We start from the raw sequence: 26265 nt of genomic DNA on the forward strand, positions 1-26265 counted from the left end.
CATTTTTTTATTTATATAATATTGTTTATTTATTTGAAATTTATATGATAATGATACAAATTTAATAAAAATAATTATTAAATTTTATAAATAAAACTAAAGAAAGCATTTTATATTGATTGTATCTAGTATATATATATATTTGTCAAGATAAATTGGGTAATTGAAACTGAATTTTTACATTATGGTGGATGGATTGATATCATACAAAAAATTAAAGAAAAAATAATTATTGTCTAGCCTAAGAGCTTAGCATGGACTGTTATATGAACATTGTGGCTGAATATTAGAAGAATGTGAACTTTTTTTAACAATAGAAGAATGTGAACTTGATCCTGGATGAGTCTTATATATTTATCTATGTTACTTTGCAATGGCAGTTAATTTTTATTAATTAGTGGTAAATATTAAAATAATTATTATTAGCCTAATATAGCTTTTTAAATACCCAAAATATTTTCGTATTATAAGCAAAATAAATAAAAATTTGAGAGGTTAATACATTAAATAAAATTAAAAAATTTCCTTCTAACTTATTGAAATAAATTTAAAATTAAATGACTCTAATTAATTAATTAAATTATTAAAAGTAAAAAAATTATGATAACATTATTTAATTGGATTACTTTACAGTGTAATATTTTTAGTATTAATTAGAAAATTTATACAGAGTAAATATCTAACAAAGTTTATTTTTCTTCAGTTTAACAATATTTACAGTTTTAAACACAGAATAAAAAATGATATTTAAAAAAACATGACTAAATAATAAATCTCAACCAATTGATTTTTAAACTATTAAGATAACAATACAATAAAAATTGTTCTAAAACTTATAACTATAAAACACTCTTCTTAGGTCAGAACTTAATTAATCTTACTTTTGATTTTAAGCGGCGTTAATTAAAAAGTTGTTTTGATATACTTAAGTAATTTGAAATTATGCTAGAAGATAGAATGTTGCTATAAGGAATTGTCTAATTTTATGTTTGGTTTAGAGTATTCAACACCACACATTAAATTCTAAGTGAGATTCAATTAACCAAAATAAAATGCCAGCCAGTAGTGTTGTGCACCATTAATTACCTTATCATAATAATGTTTATTGATTAATTATATATACTTTTTGAAAGCTGGTTTTGAGAATCATAAATTTATGACTATTTATGTTCTAGCTCTTGTTATGTGACACCTGTAAATTTGCATTTAGTACAAAATAGATGGGCCAATCCGGCCCATAATTTTCATTTATAGATCCCTTGGATCATTGGGTCTTACATTCAAACTAGACTTCCTATGGTTCAAGCTTATAGTCCCTGATCAGCAAACCATGCTCTTAAATAAAGGAGGAAATTACATTTTAGGGTTTTTTTTTAATAATGTTTGCAAAAAGATGGTTTTTTTAAAAAAAAGTTATTTTATGTTTTTTTTTAAGAATTTTCACTTTTATGGGTTTAATTTTTTATATTTTTGTATAAAGGTTTGTTTATGCCATAGTTTTACTCTTAATCAAGTTTTATTAATTTGGAATAATATTTTTGTAATTTGATTATTATTTTTTAGCTTATTTGATTTTTTATATTAATTTTATATAACTATTTTTATATCAAAATTTTCTTTAGTTGTTTTGAATATATATATATATATATATATGAATTGTGTTTATTATTTTTTTATTATAAATATTTTTTTTTTCTTTTCTTTTTTAGATTGTATGTTTTTTTTTTCAAAGTCGGGGTAACCAGTTACTTAATTAATTTTTCACAATTATGTAAAAAAAATCCTAGAGCTAGGTTAAATAACATGTATCAGGAGGGTAACCAGTTACCCTGAGAGGAGTAATATTTTGCCATAAGAGGGGTAACCAGTTGCATAAGAGGGGTGACGGGAACTGATATTAAATATGAAAATAAATATCAAATTTGAAGGAAAATAAGAATACTTCATTAAAAAATGAAGAAGAAGTAAGTTTGATTTTAGTAACATAGGTAACCAGTTACCATAAAGAACCTCGAAATATACACACATACCAGAACGTGAGGTAACCAGTTACCCCTAGAAATATACACACAAAGAACGGGAAGGTAACTAGTTACCACTGACTTGAAGATAAAAAAGAAAAGAAAAAAAACAGAACCACCCCCATTTCTCTCTCTCCCATCTTCTTCTCTTCCCTCACCAAGAACCCTAGTCGCCGCCTGCCTCTCATTGCTGACCCTCCACTCCGACCACCTCCTTGCATCACCTCAAAAATAGAAAAAAAAAAAATTCAGATCTGAGGGCTGGGACTTGTTTGGGTGCGACGGGGCTAGGGTGGAGCTTTCAGGTTCTTGGTTCTCAGATTAGAGTGCTGAGTTCAAGGTTTTGCATATGATACCAATAAGTATCTAATTGCATATTAACTCATAACATTAGTACCAAATTACATATGATACCAATAAGTATCAGATTGCATACCGGCTCATAACAAGTTGTTTATCATTTAAAGGTTTATCTGTATCTATCTTCTTCTTTTTTTCTTTTTTTTGGAGAGTGAAGGTTAATTTATCTATCTATTGATTGGGGAGTCAAATTTAAATATATTTATATATATATATATAAATAGATCCACTACAAGAAAATGGATTTTTAGCTACCAAATATTATTGGTAGCAATTAATTATATATTACTACCAAATTGTAGTAGCAAAATCATTTAGTTGCAAAATTAAAAAATATAAGACGAAATATTCTTACTATTAAATTATTTTTGTAGCAATTTATTAATTTTAGCTTCCAATTTTCTTTTGGTACCTAATTCTATTCGGACGAAAATATAAAATCGATTTTTATTTATATTATTGGCTACCATTTTCTTTTGGTCGCAAAATAAAAAAAAAAATAGCTACTAATTTTTTTTAGCAAAAATTAAATTTATTTGACTTAATTTTAAAAGCTTTTTCTACTATTTATTTCTTAGCAAAAAAGTATTTTGATCACTAATATTATTATGCTAATAAATTGTTAGTAGCTAATAATATACAATGTAAAGCATATGATAACATTTAATAAATTGTATTTTTTTTATAAATATTTATAAAAACTATACATATTTTGGAAGAATATGATATAAATAATTATAATCTTTCCCAAAATAAAAATAAAAATAAATAATCTTCAATGTTTTACAATTAATATAAATGGTAGGTAACCATTTGGTATCCAGTGTTTTTGCAAAGTATCATACTGGTATCATGTGTTTACAATAATGCTCATTTGGTACCCTGTATTATAAAATTGTACATATTTGATACCATAAACTCAAATTTAATTAATAAAATTTTACAAATTTAATCAAAATGCTCTCAATTATATGAGTTACAAATTTACATTTAATTACTTAATTACATATAACTGGTGACAGCTTGTCATATTGACAAAATTTTATCTATCAAATCCAAATCTAGGGTACCAAATATGCATGATTTTAAAATATAGGGTACCATACGAGCATTATTGAAAATAGAGGGTACCAAAATGATACTTTACAAAATCACAGGGTACCAAATGAGTAAATTCCCTAATATAAATATGTAATGTATATGCAATCCTTATATTAAGATGATAAGTATATACAAAATAGGGTAATTTGGCAAAATCACCTATTTTTTAAAGTCATTTTGTACTTTGGCCTAGTTTTAATAAATTTTTGTAAAATGACATTCGACATTCCAGACAACTGGTTGAAGTTTTTAGACAGTTGATCGAAATTATAAACAAATGACATTTTGCAAAAAAAAAAAAGATCAAAACTAGGCAATAATGTAAAATAACTTTAAAAAATATGCCATTTTCAATAATTACCCTACAAAATATTTTCTATACCGACTCTCACATTTTCTCTCCTACACACATTGTTGTCCCCCCACTATCCTCATTACTACAAATATCTAACAATATAAATATATATATATATATTTATATTGTATAAAATGAATCAGATAAGCCTTGTTACTTTAGAATAAAAAAAGTGTAGAATTGCATCTAAATTTTATCTTCTTCTTCTTCAGCTTCTTCCATATTTAGTTAGCTAGTAATTATATTTCTTATACATTTTTTTTCTTTAATAATTTTTTTCTTATAAATTAAGTAAAGTATAATCCTATATTTTTGTATAATGATAGCATAAAAGCTATATTTTTGAAAAAAAAATACCATGATTACCTTTTTTTCTCTTTTCTTTTTTCAAATTCTAAAACTTAAAATTAGGGATATTTCATATTAATTCATCTGTAATTCTACAAAATAGTAAGGAATACATCCTATATATTTTTTAATATAATTAAAATATCTTTTATACTTGTTATATTTTGCCATGTATGAGTTACTTTTTGGGGTTTGTAAAGAAATAGTTATTTGAATATATCTCTTCTATATAATAAGTGTATAGATAACATAAATTTTTAGTTTTAACGGTTTTTTATTTTTTTAATGTTAACTGTTATCCAAAAGACGAGCATTGATGACGTGGCAAGTGATCCCTGGACACGTGACTGACATCTGGAGGGATTCTACTAGTGTATCGACCAGAAGGCACATTATAGGCAGCAGGAGGCCCAGTCTTTCCTGCGACCAATCTGGTCGATGGTTCCGCATACAACATGATGTTCCAATAAAGATATTTGTAAATCCCGAATTTAACTCACACAATCTCCTGAATATCCGATTATTCAGGAGAGAATATCTGTAACAATCTCATATAATCCCCCTTGAGCCTATAAATAGATAAGATAGCTCAAGGAAGAGGACTTTTGGCTTTCGAATTATTTGAGACTAGAGTAATTCTACTAGAAAAATTGTATTGTTCTTCAGAGGTTAGTGAAACTCATTGAACCCTAGTTTTTTGATCACTCCTTTGATTCTCACATCAATAACAATCTAAGTGGACGTAGGTTATTACCAGATCCTGGGGCTGAACCACTATAAAATATCGTGTTCTTATCCTTTTCGCTATTACGTTCTTTTCAACGCATTCATTCACATCAAGCATATTCTGACTCCGTGTCAGTTGACCAAAATCTGGGTCAACATTAACTTTAACGAAATATTCTTATATTTAACAGTAGTTTGTAAACACTTAAACTTAAATAAAATAAAATAATTAAAAAAATTAAAATAGGCCATTTTTGAGATATTTTACAATGATGATTATTTTAAAAAATAATTAATAATTAAAAAAAATAAAAAATGATATTTTCAGATATTTTACAATGATAATTATTTTAAAATGATAAATAATTAAACAAATTAAAATATAATATTTTTGAGATATTTTATAATGATAATTATTTAAAAATAATAAAATTATATATTTTATAACTTAAATAAAATTTAATTAAATTTAAACTCACTTATTAGAATAATATCATATTAAAAAGATAATATAATCTACTGTGAATTAGCAACAAATTGCTTTTTTAAAAAAATTAGCAATAAACTTTAATTTAAAATCTACGTATAATATTTAATATTACATTAAACATATAATATATAATCTTTTGTTGTCACTCACAAATTCAAAAACTAGAACAAACATAAACTTAAACAAAAATAAATAAATTATTTAACTAAATTAAGATATTTATTTCAAAATTTATATGACATTAATATAAACTTAATAAAAATAATTAATAAATTCTATAAATAAAACTAAGCACAAACGTGCATATTGTACGTTGTTTGTATCTAGTATATATATATATATATATATATATATATTTATGAGTAATGATATGTGCACCAAAACATTACACTAACTGACATCACATTTTCATTTAGCCAATCAAATTTATTTTGTTATGTCAGTTGGTGTAATATTTTGATGCACATATAATTATTCTATATATTTATAGTAAGCATCTTAAAAAGGATGAGTTGTAAGTCCAATGCTTTTATATGACAGTATAGGATGCAAAAATCAGGATTCAAACAACCTATTGCATGCGCGTATAAAATCTCAAACAAGCACTCTGATGTATTTCAGATAAAAAAGCACTCTGTTGTTTGAATCATGATTCTAACACTCTAATTTTTAAAAATTTATGAGAGATCCTCTATGATTACAATGTACATTGTCATATAAAACAAATTGGATTTACAACTTATCCTTGTACTGAAAAAAAAAATTAAAAAAAAAGAGACCTACCGATAAGTCTTTTATAGGGGACTACCACAATCTTCCCCTGATATATATAAAAGATATTTCTATGGTAGGAGCATAAAAAAAAAAGTGCACAGATGCACCTTTTTTGTGTTTTTCGACGTGATGTTTTTTATGACTGTGTTTATTTTAGTTATTTAGAGCATCCTGCAATTTTTTTAGAAAATTTGAATAATTTACCGTGCTGAAAACAAAATTCAAATAGGTTATTGCACGTATGATTAGTTTTTTTTATGCGATTGAAAACAGATTGTTTGAGCCTAGTTTTTTGCACTGTAAATTATTCAGAATTTTTCGAAAATTTGAAGGATGCTCTAAATAAATACAATATACACAGTCATACAAAAAACGCGACGAAAACTGTTCATGGTAGGGAAACACAAAAGATGCGCACTAATACGCCTCTTTTTATAGCCCCTACCGTGTTAGAATACTTTAATTTGAATTTAGCCCTAATTAATTCATGAGAAATCAAACAATGAATAACCAAAGATTAGCAAAAGCGTACCGGAGTCCATCAAATCGATTGTACAAAGGCTATGATCTTCTGAATTTGCAGTCAAATCTTTTGGGAACCTTAGTCTCTTGATGATGAGGATTCAAGAGTGAAATGATAAGTATTGCAAATTGGGGACCATTACTTATTTATTAATAACTGCCAAAACAGTAACTAATATTTATTGACTATTTATAGTTTGACCTCTCATCAAATTAAAAATTGTCTTTATGGTATCCACATATTAAAATCATAACAATCATGCCCTTAAGTCATAAACTTTATTTCAAAATGACTCATTTATATAATGACCTAACACACATTTAATATATACAATTGTGCTCCAAATAAATGAATTCCTAACATACCGTACACACAACCTATATATATATCTCTTCTATATAATAAGTGTGTAGATAACAGAAATTCTTGGTTTTAACAGTTTTTTATTTTTTAATGTTAACTTTAACAGAATATTCTTATATTTAACAGAATATTCTCATATTTAACAGTAGTTTGTAAATACTTAAACTTAATTAAAATAAAATAAATAATTAAAAAAATTAAAATAAGATATTTTTGACTTTTTACAATGATAATTATTTAAAAATAATAAATAATTAAACAAATTAAAATATAATATTTTTTAGATATTTTACAATGATAATTATTTTTAAATAATAAATCATTAAACAAATTAAAATATGATATTTTTTAGATATTTTACAATAATAATTATTTAAAAATAATAATATCATACGTTTTATAACTTAAATAAAATTTAATTAAACTTAAACTCACTTATTAAAATAATATCATATTAAACATATGATATAATCTACTCTGAATTAGCAACAAATTACTTTTTAAAAAAAAACTAGCAAGAAACTTAAATTTAAAATCAAGTATGATATTTAATATTACATTAAACATATAATATATAATTTCTTATTGTCAGTCCAAAATTCAAAAACTAAAACAAACATAAACTTAAACAAAAATAAATAAATTATTTAATTAAAATAGGATTTTTATTTCAAAATTTATATAACATTAATATAAATTTAATAAATTCTATAAAAAATTAAGCAAATGTGCATATTGCACGTTGCTTATATCTAGTATATATATATATATATGGGTGCACTCTTAATGGTTACTACCCATAGATGGTTACTTTAATATTAACCATTGGATTAAGATCAATAGTTCATATTTATAGTTGTTAATTAATATTTCTACAAATAAATTTTGATTTTTTTTCAAATTTTTGGATGGCTTACCTGATGAAAAATGTGTATTTATTAAGAAAAAATAATATTGTAAACTTTTTCATTTTTCAAATGTATGTCAATTTCTAAATATAACTACAGTTTCTCATTGGTTGAGAACACCATTAATTATGGCAAAAAAAGAAAAAAAACTAAATTCGAAATTAATATAGAAAAAAATATTTACCTGTTGTTGACTTGCTATACCAAGTCACTATGTTGCCACATCATCATAATTGTTAGTACCCATCTATGAGTAGTAACCATTGAGAAGTCTTCCATATATATATATATATATATATATAAAAGGGTGATAAGGCTAATTATTAGATTGTAGAGTACATTGAAAATTGATTAGTGGTGAAAAAATACACATTTATTGATTTTAATAGTCAAAATAAATTAAGTTTTAATTATTATTTTCATAGAATTAATATGATTTATTTTATAAATGAAAATATTTGATTATGATTTAATTTATTGTTATTTTGTAGGAATTAAAGTTGTATTTTGACACTTTGAAATGAAAAAAAAAAGAAAACAATTAAATCTGAAAACAAAGAGGAAAGAAATGGCATTCTTGAAGAATTATTGCTCTAAATTTGGCCCAAGACTTCATCATTCCTCAACCCAACGCCCCAAGCCCACAGCTGAGCCGAGCCACGCCGCCACCTAGCCGAGCTGAGCCGCCTGCCACACCTGACATCTGCGCCTGCCACCTGACGCCTGTCAGCCGCCTGCAGCAGCTGTGGGTGTGCGCCTCGGGTCGCGTGCAGCAGCTCTCTCCCTTAACCAGCTCCGGTCCAATTTTTTCCCAGCTGCCATTGTACTCCCAGCCCAATCTTTTAAGCACTTTGGGCCTTGCAAAATTACCACTTTGAGCTTCAAAGTTCATATTTTTTGGTATTTTTGAAAAAGAACATTTTGACCATACACAAAAATAGCTAGGGTAATATTAATAATAAGATTTGATTTTTCAAAATCATATTTTATTATTAATATTTCAGATTTATTTTGTAAACCCTATTTTGTTGTTTAATTTCTTTTTAGCCATTTTCTCCATCTATAAATAGAGACACTTTCTTCACATTTGGTATGTAATTTTTAGAGTAGAGAAACTATAGCAAAATTTCCACTCACTTTCTTCTCATATTTTCTTCTTAGAATTTTGTGAGAATCATGAGCATAATGGCCTAATCTTCCTGGGAAGGTTAGGGATGATTCCATATGCAAGTGATGTTATTTTGCTACTTTGATTTACTATGTTCTTAATGTAATATATTTGAGTTATTTATGTTCTTTCATCTCTATCTTTATTTTGTTATCTTTATTTACTTATGCTAATATTATATAGGATTAGTCATGCTCTTTCTATGTGTTTCTAATTAGTAAAAATAATATTGATACATAATTTTATGTCTAATCTTCTATTGCATTATTGCCTTTGGGTATTTTGTCATTTTTAGATTTTTCATAAGATTAACATTGTGTTTTTAAAGTAAAGAACTTTATAACTCAAATGAACTTTTGTTATAAAAACTATGGGCTTTAATGTTAGATTTTCCAAGTAAATGTTGGGATGTGAACTATTTACTTGTGTATTTTTGTAAATCAAGTAACCAAGTAACTAAGCAAGCATATGGATGATTCTTGAAACCTTTCTATTTCTCAAACTCTTGATTACATCTTACATTTATCTCACCTATCTCACTTTATCATTTCATCAAAAAAATACAATACCAAAATCTCAAACCTCTTTTCATTTACAATTTTATTTACTTCTTGTTACTAACTTTTTGTGTTATTTTCTACTAACCTTTTGATTTTAGGTTACCTCCTTGTGGATCGACCGCCCGATCTTACTACAACTACCGCTTAGTGTAGTCACATTTTGGGCGTTAAACAAATTTTGGTGCCGTTGCCGGGGAGGTAATTTTAAAAAATTTAGTGAAATTTTTACAAAAATTAGTAACTTTATTTGTGTTTTTGTTTGAATAAATATTGTGTTAGTATTTTTTTTATTTACTAATTTTTAATTAATTAGATTATTATTATAACAAAAATAAAAAGAAAAAAAAACCAAAAAAAAAATTCTTTATTTATATATATATTTTTTCTTCTCTTCTTTTACACTTTTCTTTTTTTGGTAACCAAAAAAATATATATTCATATATATATATACATATCTATTAAAAAAAAACTAAAAAATAAAAAAGCAAAAACAGAAAAAACAGAAAAAAATATATATTTATTCTTATTTCTATTTCTTTTTCTCTTTTCCATTTTCTTCTCTTTTTGTTTAAAAAAAAAAAACCATATATATTTATATAAATTTTTTTTAATTCTTACTCCATTTTTCTTTCTTAATTTCTATTCTATTTTTTTTTAGTTTAATACATATTTGAAAAAAAATAGATTAAGCTTGCTATTTTCTCTTTACTTTAATTTTCTTTTCTTTATTTATTTTGTTTTGTGTTTTTTTATTATTTTGTTACTTAGTTTAGGTTTTTCTTTTCCTTTGCCTTAGTTTTCCTTAGAATTTAGGTTTTTCAAAAAAAAAAAAAAAACATAAAATTGCATAAAATTGTTCATAAAATTTTGATCATAAAACTCTTAGTATTGGGAACAATTGTGTAATATTACAAATGGTAGAAACCGATATTGTTCTGTCTAGAAAGATTGGTTGTTAAATAAGGTTTGTGATAGCGTTACCCTCCACACTTACCTGAGAACCACGGGGAGTTCTGTCTAGGCAAGTGTGGGTCTAAAGCGGTACCTTGGCAACCTTCCCAATCGGCCTAGGAACATTTCGAGCATCTACCTTTGCACTATTACATTGTTGAACTTATTACTATAAGAAAACCAAGCTTGTTTTGTCAAAATAAGCAATTTCACTTTGCTTAAAGGTTGTTTGGTCGAAAAGGTTGACTTGTGATCCACCATACTTACTCGGGAACCTCGGGGAGTTCTAGTAAGGCGTTGGAGATCACCTGAAAACCTCCAAATCTACCTGGGAACAAGTTTAACAAAAAAAAAAAAAAAAAATCAAAAATCAATCAAAAAAATAAAAAAATAAATAAAAAAAAAGACATAAAATAAATCTAATTCTGATTTCCGAGAGTGGATGAATCATCACGAAACTTCCACTGACACTTCTTCCAATTCATCTGCCACTCCTACCGGAACTCCTTCCACCAATACTGCTTCTCCACAAACTTTCTCTGATAATAATTCATTCGCAATGGCTCGCAATGATGACATACAACCAAGAACTCTCAATGACTACCTCCATCCCACTCGCACTTCCACACCTTCATGCATTATCTTCCCTCCTAATATGCCCACATTAGACTTTAAACCTGGCATGATAAAACTCCTGCCTACATTTCATGGAATGGAAAACGAAAGCCCATACGTGCATATCAGAGAATTCGAGGAGGTGGTAGCCACGTTCTATAACCGAGCCGAAAATGCCGATGCTGTGCGACTGAAGTTCTTCCCTTTCTCCTTGAAGGACAAAGCCAAAAGTTGGTTGTACTCTTTGAGACCTAGGTCGATTGGAACATGGGAGGAGATGACCAAATCTTTCTTTCTGAAACACTTCCCCAGCCATAAGACCAACAGTCTAAAACGACAGATTTCCACATTCTCCCAAAAAGACAATGAAACGTTCTATCAAGTCTGGGAAAGATTCAAAGATCTGTTAAATCAGTGCCCGCACCATGGCTATGAGAACTGGCGTTTGGTCAGTTACTTCTATGAAGGCCTCACGAGTCGTGAGCGCCAGTTTGTAGAAATGCTATGCAATGGTGAATTCCTCGAAAAAGAGCTAGACGATGCTCTTGAATATCTCGAAGAAATTGCGAAAAAGTCTCACACCTGGACTGGTCCAAGTGCTACTGACAGCACCAACCGACACAAACCATCTGGGATCTATCAACTTCGAGAAGAGGATAGTATTAAGGCCCAACTCGAAGCTTTGAAAAATCAGTTTGAGGTCTTAATGATGAAGAGTGGCCAAAAGTCGCACATGATCGCTCAAGAGGAACCGCAAGAACCTTGCTTTGTTTGTGGAGGGACGGAGCACTTAGCTAAGGACTGCTTAGCTTTGAATGAAATGAGGGGGGTTTATGAGGAGCAATGCAATGCCTTAGGGGCATATAACAAGCCATTCTCCCATACGTACAACCCTGGTTGGAGAAACCACCCAAATTTCAGTTGGAGAGATTCCAACCAAGCTCAATCGTCTGGAGGCCAATGGAGAAACGAGCAACAAGTTCAACCATCAAAGGCGTATTCTACACCTCAATACAATGCTCATCCACAACGAAATTCTCTCGAAAATACTCTTCATGCATTCATGGAGGAACAATCCAAATTGAATCGCCAAATGTTGGAAGAAATCAAGGAAATGAAATGTCAGTTTTCAAAATTGACTGAATCCTTGGCCATTCCGGAAAAAGGAAAACTTCCTTCCCAACTGAAATTCAATGTTCAAGGCCAACACATGGCCCAATCTTCAAATTCTAATGATCAAAATGTCAAGGAAGTAAATGCCATCACGATGAGAAGCGGTAAAACTTTGCCAGACCCACCCATAAAATCCAACTCTCTCAGCATTCCAAAAGTCATTCCTGAAAATCCACCACTCAATGCCACTCCAAAGGTACCATTTCCCCAGGCTTTGAAACCTGTTGGGAAACTTCCTGTAACGCCCCAACTCCTGGGACCGTTACTGTGTGTCTTGTAAATAGTGCTAAACTCGCTAATCGAGTCATTTGGCCAAAATCGTGATCTAAGTATGATTAGCGGTTTAGGGATTAAACATTTTGGTTAAGATATAACGTTTCACTAGAACGTTTAACATATACATTGGGATCCCGAAAATACAATTCAGAGTTTATTACAGAAAATATTTACAACAGGCCGTTCTAAGCGGCAAAACAGGGTTCAACCCTAGTTCCACTTTAAACCTCGACCGTGGCGGTCGAGCAGCCGCATATGTACACGTCATCACCAAAGCTCTCCAACTCAAGGGTGGTCCAGCTTCCTCTTGCCTTTACCTGCACCACATAGCACCCGTGAGCCGAAGCCCAGCAAGAAAACATAACACTTTTCATAAACATTATCAAATGATTATCATTATAACCATACTGAATGTAAAGCTTTCAAACCAATGGGTGCACATCACATGATTCTAGCGGGAGAGTGGCTGTTACATAAGCCACTAGCCTCCAAGCTCTCTTTTCTAGCGGGAGAGTGGCTGCTAGGTAAGCCACTAGCCTCCAAGCTCTGTTTTCTAGCAAGAGAGTGGCTGATAGGTAAGCCACTAGCCTTCAAGCTCTGTTTTCTAGCAAGAGAGTGGCTTATAGGTAAGCCACTAACCTTCAAGCTCTGTTTTGTTCATCGACCCTCAGGGTCGGTCAGGCATTAATGCTCCTTGAGTCATTCAATGCTAGTAATCGATTAGATCTAATCTCTGTTGGCTTGCGTGATTCACACTAAGGCCGTTCTGACAAGTAAGTCAGCGCTTCCTGACCTGTGTCCAGTAACACTGCCGAGCCTGACAAATAAGTCACAGCCTCACAGCTGATACTAACACTTTTGTCGATTCTATATTCAGTCTATACACAAGTAAGCAATGCTATCAATATGTATCATATGCCAGTTATCCAAGAATAGGGCATTCAGCATGCTTACTAAACAGTTTCTAGCACAGTCATGATCATGCACAAACTCAGAGACTCAAGCTCTGACCAATCTCATATTCATCATTCATGGCATGCCCTATCACATGTTTCTCGTGCATTACATGCATCACACTTAATTATCCAGCATGCCTCAACAACAGTCATATGCAAATGGGCAAGATTTTCCAAGCATTCATTATGCTAACAATGTTTACATTTAAACGTCCAACATGCATCAATCATAGCCATGCATGTCATACTCAATAGCCAATCAACATGCATCATAATAGCCATGCATGTCATGCTCAATAATCAACCAACATGCATCCATAATAGCCATGCATGTCACATATACACAGGGTGCAGTTTTCTTACCTCAGATTCGAGCTAGTACCAATATAAGAACGATCCTTGAGAACGATCAACCTTTAAGTCCTTAGCGGTCACCTAATCATAACCATATATGGAACACCATTAATAACATGATAATAAGAGGTTCCACACTAATATCTAGTCCCCAAGAGATCAATCCAAACTAATCCAAGTAGTAGGGACACTCCCGAGGCCCATAACTAAGTTCCCGGGGTCAAAACGAGCAAACGGGGCGAAAACAGGGCAAGGGCTGCGGCCCTAGCAACTTGGGCCGCAGCCCCCAGGGTTCTCTGAGGCAAGGGCCGCGGCGCCCTCCATCAAGGGTCGCGGCGCCCAGCAAGGCTCACTTCCAGACACCTGCTTCTTCGAACTAGGGCCGCGGCGCACAAGAATAGGGTCGCGGCCCCCAACCCTGGGCCATTCCCAAACGCGGTTTAAACACTCCAAATCTTTCAAAAACATACCCAAACATTCCCCAATCATCAAATCAAAGTTTCTAAGCTTCCCAATACTCCAAAACCCTCAAAACCCAAGGTTCAAACCAACCAAAAACTCAACAATTCACAAAGTCCAATTCTAAGCTTTAAAACTTTAAAGACTTAAAACTTCAAACTTAGATTACCTTCGATTGGGTTGTTTCTCGTCAAATCCTTCGGTTAAGAAGCTTTTAATCTTCCCTAGGATCGCTACGCCTCGACCCTCGCTTGATTCCGACTCCTAGAACTCAAGATTTCCTCAAAAAGGCTCAAACGGTAAAACGGACTGTTTTGAGAGAGAACGAGAAGTTTCTAACGTATGTTCTTATCTGTCAAGCTACTTCAAGCTTAAGTAACCTTAAATAAAACCTAGTGCTCGGGGTCCCGAAAACACCCCCGGGGACACTATAGTCAAAAGTCCCAGAATTTCACCCTGATCTCAAATATTCCCAATTTATCACCAAATGGACATTTCTATTACCCCAAAATTGACCCCGTTATGATAAAGCCGCTAACTCATAATCTAAGATCGTCTCATGCCGCATAGCTCGAATATATCTCCATAATAATGAAATCTCATTCACAAATTACAATATGCACCCAATAGGCCAAATTACCAAAATGCCCTTATCGTTTTAAATACTCCCATACGCATGCATTTATCATCATATAATAATATAATTCACATTAACATGCATATATTCATTTTATAACGTATTAAATCAATTATGGCCCTCCCGGCCTCCTAATCAAGGTCCTAAACCTTATTAAGAAATTTGGGGCATTACAGCTATCCCCTCCTTACAGAAATTTCGTCCTCGAAATTTATCTGAACAGTCCGGAATAAGAATTCCGCACAACAAATTCCAGTTTCCCAGGTCATTCTCTTGACCTCACTGTTTCTACAATATACTTTGAATCGTGGTATACTTTGTTCCTCAAAATCTCATAACTCAACTCATGAGTTCTTTCAACCCATGTCCACTGCATGGAAATGCACAAAACAATGTACAACTATCGGAACCCAAACTATGGTCCAACAAAAGATAATCTGACCAGTCCTATCCAGGACTTAAACTGTCATACCAATCTAGGCTCAACTTGCCTTTACTCATCACCCCTTACCATGGTGATTCTTTAGGAAGACATAACTTTCTACCTGGAACTCCATGTTCCTGCTTTACAATTTAGTATCACTTTCCATTTAATCTGAGAAATGAGCATCCCTGCTCCAACCTCTAGTAACCTTTATGGTCCCCTGAACCATCTCATGATCCAGATGTAACATCTCACCCATCACATTCCAATGTACAGGTGATGAACATGTTCTACCATACCTTATCTCATAAGGCACCCTTTCAACACTGGACAGTTCTCCTCTGATTATAATCAGCCCGTGAATAACGATCTGTACAAAATTCCATCTATCTATTCATCGCCGTCTCTCACCCTTCCATAACCTGTAAGTAACATTAGAGTCTTCATCTGATAAGATGGACCTTGAGTTCACGAAGGCTCTCTATCCTTCTCACAAGGAGATTCAAATATAGATCAGCTATACTTTTCACCTGTCCTTACTGATACACTAGACTTACTTGGACTACCAGTCCACAATGACTTAATGCCAAATCATTTCAATCCATCAACCTGGGAATCCCACCGCGAAACCCATCGCGATGCTCACTCATTCCCACTATGAAACACCCAAAGGCTGTAATGGCCTTGCTGTTTCCTGACACACTGTCTCGACCTGCTAACAGGTTAAGAACTTTATACATGCCTCGATATATGCCCATTCATCTCAGGCCATCACTATAAAATTCCCATATCATGTTACCCTTTCACGATGCCTGAATGAAACGAATAAAAGAATAGCATGAGATTCATCCAGAATCTCCCAGTTAATCTCACTGTCCATCGGATCCCAAGTCCGATCTCTATACCACCATAAATCCACGTCTGTCGCTACACAACCCTTAGCCAATCCAGCTAAAGCTTTCCATTCAATCTTGCCCGTCTGTGGCTCACTCAACTATCTTTCCTTTCTATCCTTCTTGAGATAATAATCTCACACAATAAACTGGCCACTCGGCCCGCCAGAAACTCTATCCAGTCCTGGTCTGATTCTTTAATCAACATGTTACATAGGCAATCACCTTTTCTCTGCCACTAGGATGTCATAACAACCCACTAACTGGTCCTGGTCTATAAAGACCCAGCACTTTCTCCCCAAGGCACCTGAAGTATCTTTCCAATTCATGGACACTCCTGTCCCCAAGGCACTTTTCACTCTTGGCAATTCTCCACAGAGAAAACACCACTATACCATCGTCCAAGACGATCACAAACCCCATTCAAATCCACCCTTGAATGCACTATTCATCTGATTCACAAACACTTAGTATCAACCAAATTCCCAAAAGATACTCAGCACTCACAGTGCTATAATCTGATACAAGCACAATCCTTTACATAATTTTCTCACTCTGATCTCTAACTGGTCTTAACCAGATCCAAGTTCCACCCTAAAGGATTCCATCTTACTCAGCAACTAACTCTTTAATTCTTACAACCCCACTGAGCCACTCAAAACTGTGTTTACATCTGATTCCCTCTCTGGCACTAAATCAAACACCATTCTAGTCCCTTTTCATAAGAAGAGCCCTGGCAGACCACTTGGGAACACATTCAAAACTCACAGACTAGTCCAGTCTGTCTTGATCTCACTAACACAATCTAGGTGGTATCCACCACACTGGCTAAGAGCTTCATGCACCTCCCTGCACAAACTTCAGCCCTCACATCTGGTATCATAAATATATTGAATCCATGCACAGTGCCAATTGTCACAAGACTTTCTGCTCACAAACTCAAGAATTACTATACTTTCCTTGCTATTCAAAACTGTTCTAAAATTATTTAACCGATCCACACCTTAGATCAACCATAGCCAGTCATAACTAGCTCATTAAACCAACGATGAGTCCTTGCCATAACTCAACTTATCCCTTAAGTCACCAATACCGTGCTACTTTTCCCATCACAACATAACCATGTGATCCACATATATCATCCATATACCTTTCTCCAAATACACATCAACAAAAGAGCAACATGGCACCAAAGCCAAACAGCATAACTTAGAAATCAGAACCAGAAAGCTAACCTGCCATCCCTGAGGAACCAGTCTCAGTCTCAGACTCTGACTGTCCTGGAATAAACACTTGAGTTGGAATCGAGCTGCCTATCCCCTTTCGCTCAAGTTCTCTTAGCCTTGGGCAATCCTTCTTGAAATGCCCAACCATGCCACAAGCAAACACATGACCTTGCTCGGCATTCCCCCAAATGCTGCCTCTTGCACCGCGTGCATACTGGACGAGTCTGCCAACTTTTCTTCTTACTTGCTCCAATAAGTGGAGGTACCACTATCTGGGCTCCATGCCTCATGGCACTCTTTTCCTCATCTCTGATGCTCTCAACAGCAAGAGCCTTCTCTACCACCTGAGCATAGGCAGAGACTTCATGCGCTGGGGCAACTCTAATGCCCTGAGCTATTCCAGGATTCAACCCCTGAATAAACCTTTTCTTCCGAACCATATCTGTGGGTACCATGTCTAAGGCAAACTTGGCCAACTCATCAAATTCAGTAGCATATTCAGTCACTGACGCACCACCCTGAACAAGATTAAGAAACTCATTCATCTTGGCAGTCTTAGCTACATCACAATAATACTTCTCATTAAACAGCTGCCTAAACTCTTTCCAGTCCATCACAGCTGTATCTCGTGTCTGGGATACTACCTCCCACCATGTCCGGGCATCATCCCGCAATACACATGTAGCACAAATCACCCTATCATGACCTACCAGCCCCATACTATCAAGAATGGAGCTGATCATGCCCATCCATTGCTCAGCTCTGAATGGATCTAGGCCTTCCTCAAAGATTGGAGGATAAAACTTCAGGAATCTTCCACAGAGAAATTCCCATCTATTCTCAACCCTAGGCTGAGCTAAAACTGATGCCACCCCTGGCATAGCAAAGGAAGAGGTACTCCCCAGCAGACTCCGCTGGTGCTTCAGATACCTGATCTCTTCCTCCTGCCTCTGCAATCTTAATTGCAAATCCGTAAGCGTCTGCTGAACATTCAGAGTTGCAGACGAAGAACCAATACCCTGGCTGTAACTCCCAGCCCCTGTATAACTATCACCAGGCCTCATAACCTGCCTTGAATATAAACCTGCCGATTCAATCTGCACTCAATAACTTGACCCATTAGTCACAATAACCATATCAAGGGCTTTCCCCCACGGGATAAATCTTACCACACCACAATCATAGTCTACTTGCAGTGCTGCAAACATGCCCATGGCATTCATACTTTACTCATATTCCCTGCTCTTCCAATACTCAAACCATGCCTCCAATCCCAGCATGAAAATAACACAATTATATATTCATGGAGCAGGCAAACATATGATCACGGTCATATAAATATTCACGAAGCATATAATCATATAGTCAAGAGCCAGGCTCTATCAGAATCTCATGCTCCCTAATACAATGTACAGGTAAAGCATTCACATTTTATTCAAACAGCTATACACATAGCTACGGAAATGATTACCATTCCTTGAGTGAAGCTATCTTCAGTGATGAGTGTACATGCCCAGCTTGTCTTCAGGAACCATAAACCTTGGCTTGCTCTGATACCAAGTTGTAACGCCCCAACTCCTGGGACCGTTACTGTGTGCCTTGTAAATAGTGCTAAACTCGCTAATCGAGTCATTTGGCCAAAATCGTGATCTAAGTATGATTAGCAGTTTAGGGATTAAACATTTTGGTTAAGATATTACGTTTCACTAGAACGTTTAACATATACATTGGGATCCCGAAAATACAATTCAGAGTTTATTACAGAAAATATTTACAACAGGCCGTTCTAAGCGGCAAAACAGGGTTCAACCCTAGTTCCACTTTAAACCTCGACCGTGGCGGTCGAGCAGCCGCATATGTACACGTCATCACCTAAGCTCTCCAACTCAAGGGTGGTCCAGCTTCCTCTTGCCTTTACCTGCACCACATAGCACCCGTGAGCCGAAGCCCAGCAAGAAAACATAACACTTTTCATAAACATTATCAAATGATTATCATTATAACCATACTGAATGTAAAGCTTTCAAACCAATGGGTGCACATCACATGATTCTAGCGGGAGAGTGGCTGTTACATAAGCCACTAGCCTCCAAGCTCTCTTTTCTAGCGGGAGAGTGGCTGCTAGGTAAGCCACTAGCCTCCAAGCTCTGTTTTCTAGCAAGAGAGTGGCTGATAGGTAAGCCACTAGCCTTCAAGCTCTGTTTTCTAGCAAGAGAGTGGCTTATAGGTAAGCCACTAGCCTTCAAGCTCTGTTTTGTTCATCGACCCTCAGGGTCGGTCAGGCATTAATGCTCCTTGAGACATTCAATGCTAGTAATCGATTAGATCTAATCTCTGTTGGCTTGCGTGATTCACGCTAAGGCCGTTCTGACAAGTAAGTCAGCGCTTCCTGACCTGTGTCCAGTAACACTGCCGAGCCTGACAAATAAGTCACAGCCTCACAGCTGATACTAACACTTTTGTCGATTCTGTATTCAGTCCATACACAAGTAAGCAATTCTATCAATATGTATCATATGCCAGTTATCCAAGAATAGGGCATTCAGCATGCTTACTAAACAGTTTCTAGCACAGTCATGATCATGCACAAACTCAGAGACTCAAGCTCTGACCAATCTCATATTCATCGTTCATGGCATGCCCTATCACATGTTTCTCGTGCATTACATGCCTCACACTTAATTATCCAGCATGCCTCAACAACAGTCATATGAAAATGGGCAAGATTTTCCAAGCATTCATTATGCTAACAATGTTTACATTTAAACGTCCAACATGCATCAATCATAGCCATGCATGTCATACTCAATAGCCAATCAACATGCATCATAATAGCCATGCATGTCATGCTCAATAATCAACCAACATGCATCCATAATAGCCATGCATGTCACATATACACAGGGTGCAGTTTTCTTACCTCAGATTCGAGCTAGTACCAATATAAGAACGATCCTTGAGAACGATCAACCTTTAAGTCCTTAGCGGTCACCTAATCATAACCATATATGGAACACCATTAATAACATGATAATAAGAGGTTCCACACCAATATCTAGCCCCCAAGAGATCAATCCAAACTAATCCAAGTAGTAGGGACACTCCCGAGGCCCATAACTAAGTTCCCGAGGTCAAAACGAGCAAACGGAGCGAAAACAGGGCAAGGGCTGCGGCCCTAGCACCTTGGGCCGCAGCCCCCAGGGTTCTCTGAGGCAAGGGCCGCAGCGCCCTCCATCAAGGGTCGCGGCGCCCAGCAAGGCTCACTTCCAGACACCTGCTTCTTCGAACTAGGGCCGCGGCGCACAAGAACAGGGTCGCGGCCCCCAACCCTGGGCCATTCCCAAACGCGGTTTAAACACTCCAAATCTTTCAAAAACATTCCCCAATCATCAAATCAAAGTTTCTAAGCTTCCCAATACTCCAAAACCCTCAAAACCCAAGGTTCAAACCAACCAAAAACTCAACAATTCACAAAGTCCAATTCTAAGCTTTAAAACTTTAAAGACTTAAAACTTCAAACTTAGATTACCTTCGATTGGGTTGTTTCTCGTCAAATCCTTCGATTAAGAAGCTTTAATCTTCCCTAGGATCGCTACGCCTCGACCCTCGCTTGATTCCGACTCCTAGAACTCAAGATTTCCTCAAAAAGGCTCAAACGGTAAAAATGACTGTTTTGAGAGAGAACGAGAAGTTTCTAATGTATGTTCTTATCTGTCAAGCTACTTCAAGCTTAAGTAACCTTAAATAAAACCTAGTGCTCGGGGTCCCGAAAACACCCCCGGGGACACTATAGTCAAAAGTCCCAGAATTTCACCCTGATCTCAAATATTCCCAATTTATCACCAAATGGACATTTCTATTACCCCAAAATTGACCCCGTTATGATAAAGCCGCTAACTCATAATCTAAGATCGTCTCATGCCGCATAGCTCGAATATATCTCCATAATAATGAAATCTCATTCACAAATTACAATATGCACCCAATAAGCCAAATTACCAAAATGCCCTTATCGTTTTAAATACTCCCATACGCATGCATTTATCATCATATAATAATATAATTCACATTAACATGCATATATTCATTTTATAACGTATTAAATCAATTATGGCCCTCCCGGCCTCCTAATCAAAGTCCTAAACCTTATTAGGAAATTTGGGGCATTACACTTCCTGATAACCGACCTGAAATCCTTGAGTACTTGACACAAGTGAAGATTAATCTTCCTCTGCTTCACATCATAAAACAAGTGCCCGCTTATGCCAAAATCATCAAGGATCTTTGCACTGCAAAAAGGAAGCACCATGTCAAGAAGACTGCTTTCTTGACCGAGCAAGTGAGTGCGGTGATTGAACAATAGACACCGCCAAAATACAAAGATCCCGGTTGTCCCACCATTTCTTGCCAAATTGGGACCCATGAAGTCAGCCAAGCCTTACTTGATCTTGGCGCGAGTGTCAATCTCATGCCTTATTCTGTATACTCGCAACTCGGTCTTGGAGAAATGAAGCCAACATCTGTTGTACTACAACTTGCTGATCGTTCCACCAAAAAGCCTAGGGGTATCGTTGAGGATGTATTGGTTCAAATTGAAAAATTCTATTACCCCGTGGATTTTCTTATTCTTGATACCCAATCTGTGGTGAACATGGAGTCTAAAATTCGTATTATCCTCGGAAGACCATTCCTTGCTACTGCAAATGCTTTGATCAATTGTCGGAATGGTCTAATGAAGATATTGTTTGGAAACATGACTCTAGAAGTCAATATCTTCCACATCGAGAAACAACCCCGAGAAGATGATGAATGCTATCAAACATTCATGATTGACTCTTTAATTCCCGAGGAGGTTCAATTGTGCAACAACTTTGATAATCTTGATGAACTCCTCCTTTTGTCCGACAACAAAAGTCCGAACTCTATTGAGTCTACTCTTGCAATATCAGATCGCATAGACTCACGCAATAGAAGGACTCAATTTTGGCAACCTCGCTTTGAAGAGCTACCTCGCGAGAGGGCACAGCCGAAAACTTCAGCCAAAGAGGTTCCAATTATTCAATTGACCCAACTTCCCAAGGGTTTGAAACATGCCTTCTTGGGAGACGGTGAAACCTTTCCAGTTATCATCTCATCCAACCTTCAAAATTCTCAAGAATTGCAGTTACTCGAGCTACTGTGAACGCATAAATCTGCGATAGGTTGGATGCTTGCTGATATCAAAGGTATTAGCCCGTTAATTTGCTCCCATCGAATCAATCTGGAGGACGAGGCTATTCCTCGAAGAGACCCTCAAAGGCGACTGAACCCCACGATGAAAGAGGTTGTAAAAAATGAAGTTTTGAAATTGCTAGACGCTGGTATTATTTACCCGGTAGCAGATAGCAAATGGGTCAGTCCTACTCAAGTCGTTCCCAAGAAATCTGGTGTCACCGTTATCCAAAACGAAAAATGGGTCCTTGTCCCCACAAAAACGGTGACGGGGTGGCGCATGTGCATTGATTATAGAAAATTAAATGCCGCCTCCCGTAAAGATCACTTTCCACTCCTATTTATTGATCAAATCCTTGAATGTGTAGCTGGTCATCCTTTCTATTGCTTTCTTGATGGCTATTCTGGCTATTATCAAATTGAGATTGCATTAGAGGATCAAGATAAGACCACTTTCACTTGTCCCTTTGGCACTTTTGCTTTCCGGCTTATGCCATTTGCCTTGTGTAATGCACCAGCTACTTTCCAAAGATGCATGATGAGCATCTTTAGTGACATGATCGAAAAATCAATGGAAGTATTCATGGATGACCTAACCGTTTTTGGAAACTCCTTCGAGACATGTCTTCTTCATCTTGAAGCTGTTTTAAAACGATGCATCGAGAAAGGACTTGTCCTCAATTGGGAGAAATGCCACTTCATGGTGTCTTCTGGCATAGTCTTAGGCCACATTGTTTCTGAAAAAGGAATTGAGGTTGATCAATCCAAATTCGACCTTATCTCCAACCTGCCGACTCCTAAGACTGTCAAAGACGTTAGGTCATTTCTTGGTCATGCTGGTTTCTATAGGAGGTTCATAAAAAAAATTTCAATGATTGCTCGTCCGCTAAGCAACCTCCTATCCAAAGATATTACCTTTGAATGGACACCTAAGTGTGAGGAATCATTCCGAACGCTTGTCAATTCACTCACTTCTGCTCCCATCATTCAGTCACCCGATTGGAGTCTTCCTTTCGAGATCATGTGTGACGCCAGCAACTTTGCTGTGGGAGCTGTGCTAGGACAACGAAGGGAGGGGAAACCCTTTGTTGTCTATTATGCAAGCTGAACTCTCAATAGTGCCCAAATGAACTATTCAACTACTGAAAAAGAGTTGCTTGCCGTTGTCTTTGCCCTTGACAAATTCCGCTCTTATTTGATTGGATCACCTATTACGATCTTCACAGATCACTCCGCCCTTAAGTATCTCCTTTCCAAAAAGGATGCTAAGGCACGATTAATACGGTGGATCCTTCTCCTACAAGAATTTGATATAACAATCAAAGACAAGAAAGGTGTTGAAAATGTCGTCGCGGACCACTTGTCCCGACTTGAATTCAGCGATCCCGCTGACGGTCCACCTATTCATGATGATTTCCCCGATGAACAATTGCTTTCTGTTGCTAAGTTGCCGTGGTACGCTCACATTGTAAACTACTTAGTAACAGGTGAACTCCCATCTGAATGGAGTTCACAAGACAAACACAAATTTCTGGTCGAGGTGCGCAATTTCTTTTGGGATGACCCATACTTATTCAAGTATTGCCCTGACCAAATCATGCGAAGATGCATCCATGACAATGAGGTGTCTAGTGTGCTGAATTTTTGCCACAATGATGCTTGTGGTGGTCACTTTTCTGTGAAGAAAACCGCTGCAAAAATCTTACAATGCGGCCTTTACTGGCCCACTTTGTTCAAAGACACCAATGATTTCTGTCGTTCTTGTGTAAGGTGCCAAAAGTTAGGATCCTTATCTCGTCGGCACATGATGCCCTTGAACCCAATTCTTGTTATCTAAATATTTGATTGTTGGGGGATAGACTTTATGGGACCGTTTCCACCTTCTTTTGGCTACCTTTACATTCTTCTCGCTGTGGATTATGTTTCCAAATGGGTCGAGGCTGTACCATGTCGAACCAATGATAGCGCTACAGTTGTCAAATTCTTGAAAGAAAATGTGTTATCAAGGTTCGGTACCCCTCGCGCTATCATCAGTGATCAAGGCACTCATTTTTGCAACCGATCCTTTGAGGCTCTTATGCGCAAGTACGGTGTAATTCATAAAAGTTGCAAATGCCTATCATCCACAGACTAATGGTCAAGCTGAGTTAGCCAATAGGGAGATTAAACACATTCTGGAAAAGACGGTAAATCCCGACCGCAAAGATTGGTCTACACGTCTTCTAGACGCTCTTTGGGCATACCGCACTGCTTTCAAGTCCCCTCTTGGGATGTCTCCATATCGGCTTGTCTTTGGAAAAGCCTGTCATATACCTGTCGAGCTCGAGCATAAAGCATATTGGGCTATCAAAGCCCTAAACTTTGATCTGAATGCCGCAGGTATCAATCGCAAACTCCAGTTGTCCGAAATTGAGGAGTTGAGAAATGATGCATATGACAATTCCAGGATTTAGAAGGAAAAATTGAAAATCGCTCACGACAAACAAATCCTGCGAAAACACTTTGAGCCAAATCAAAAAGTGCATTTGTACGATTCTCGCTTGCACTTGCATCCCGGTAAACTGCGATCGCGATGGACTGGTCCATTTGTAGTGAAGCAAGTATTTCCCAACGGTTCGGTGGAGGTCGAGGACCCAACCGATGGGAGAATTTTTCGAGTCAATGGCCAAAGACTGAAGCATTACATTGAGCGTGTGAGTCGTGTTGAAGAGGTCCTTCTTAAGGATCCAATCCATACACTCTGAAGTTCTAAATGGTTTGTTGTTGTTGTTTATTTTTATTTTTCATTATCTTTATTTTTCTATCTTTCTTTTATTTTTGTATGCTTTCGTTTTTGTATTTTGTTTGTTTTTGGGTATTGTTACCAGGCTATTTTCGCTCACGCCTCATGGACATGGTCATCATCCAGGTGTTCTCTTTCCTTACTTTTTTCATTGTTTATTCATTTTGACATTGAGGACACTGTCTGATTTTTGGTTGGGGGTGGTGAGCATGCATTGACTTTCATTTGAAAAATCTTATTGTTACGTCATTAGCATTCATTTGGAAAACATTATTGTCTTGTTGAATTTTTAAGTCAAATTTTCTCAAAATTATCCAAGCATGAGTATAACTTGTAGGTTTGAGTCAGTTCTTACTATGTTTAGCTATTAAGAAGTGATTTTCAGAGTTCTTTTGTGCACTTTCCAAACATGTGATAAATAAATTGGTTGTTAACACAAATAGTTGAGAGAAATTTCAAGTTTAAAGTTTTTCATTTCTTGGTGAGTTGTGAGAGTTGAGAAAACAACTTTTTGAATTTTTATTGATCATTTGAGTTGGTAAAGTCACATATTTGGAATCTAAAACATGACATTTACTAGAGGGATATTTTTCATTTAAGAAAAGTCTTTG

General features: G+C 35.3%; 1 non-coding gene across 1 annotated transcript; it reads right to left on the reverse strand.

Moving 5' to 3' along the window:
- Window positions 1-11588: 11588 nt before the first annotated feature.
- LOC133781183 (small nucleolar RNA R71) lies at window positions 11589-11695 on the reverse strand. Its single transcript, XR_009869975.1, has one exon. It is a non-coding gene; the product is annotated as a small nucleolar RNA R71 (small nucleolar RNA).
- Window positions 11696-26265: the final 14570 nt, after the last annotated feature.

This window comes from Humulus lupulus, chromosome 5 (assembly GCF_963169125.1).
Source record: "Humulus lupulus chromosome 5, drHumLupu1.1, whole genome shotgun sequence".
Taxonomy (NCBI): Eukaryota; Viridiplantae; Streptophyta; class Magnoliopsida; order Rosales; family Cannabaceae; genus Humulus; species Humulus lupulus.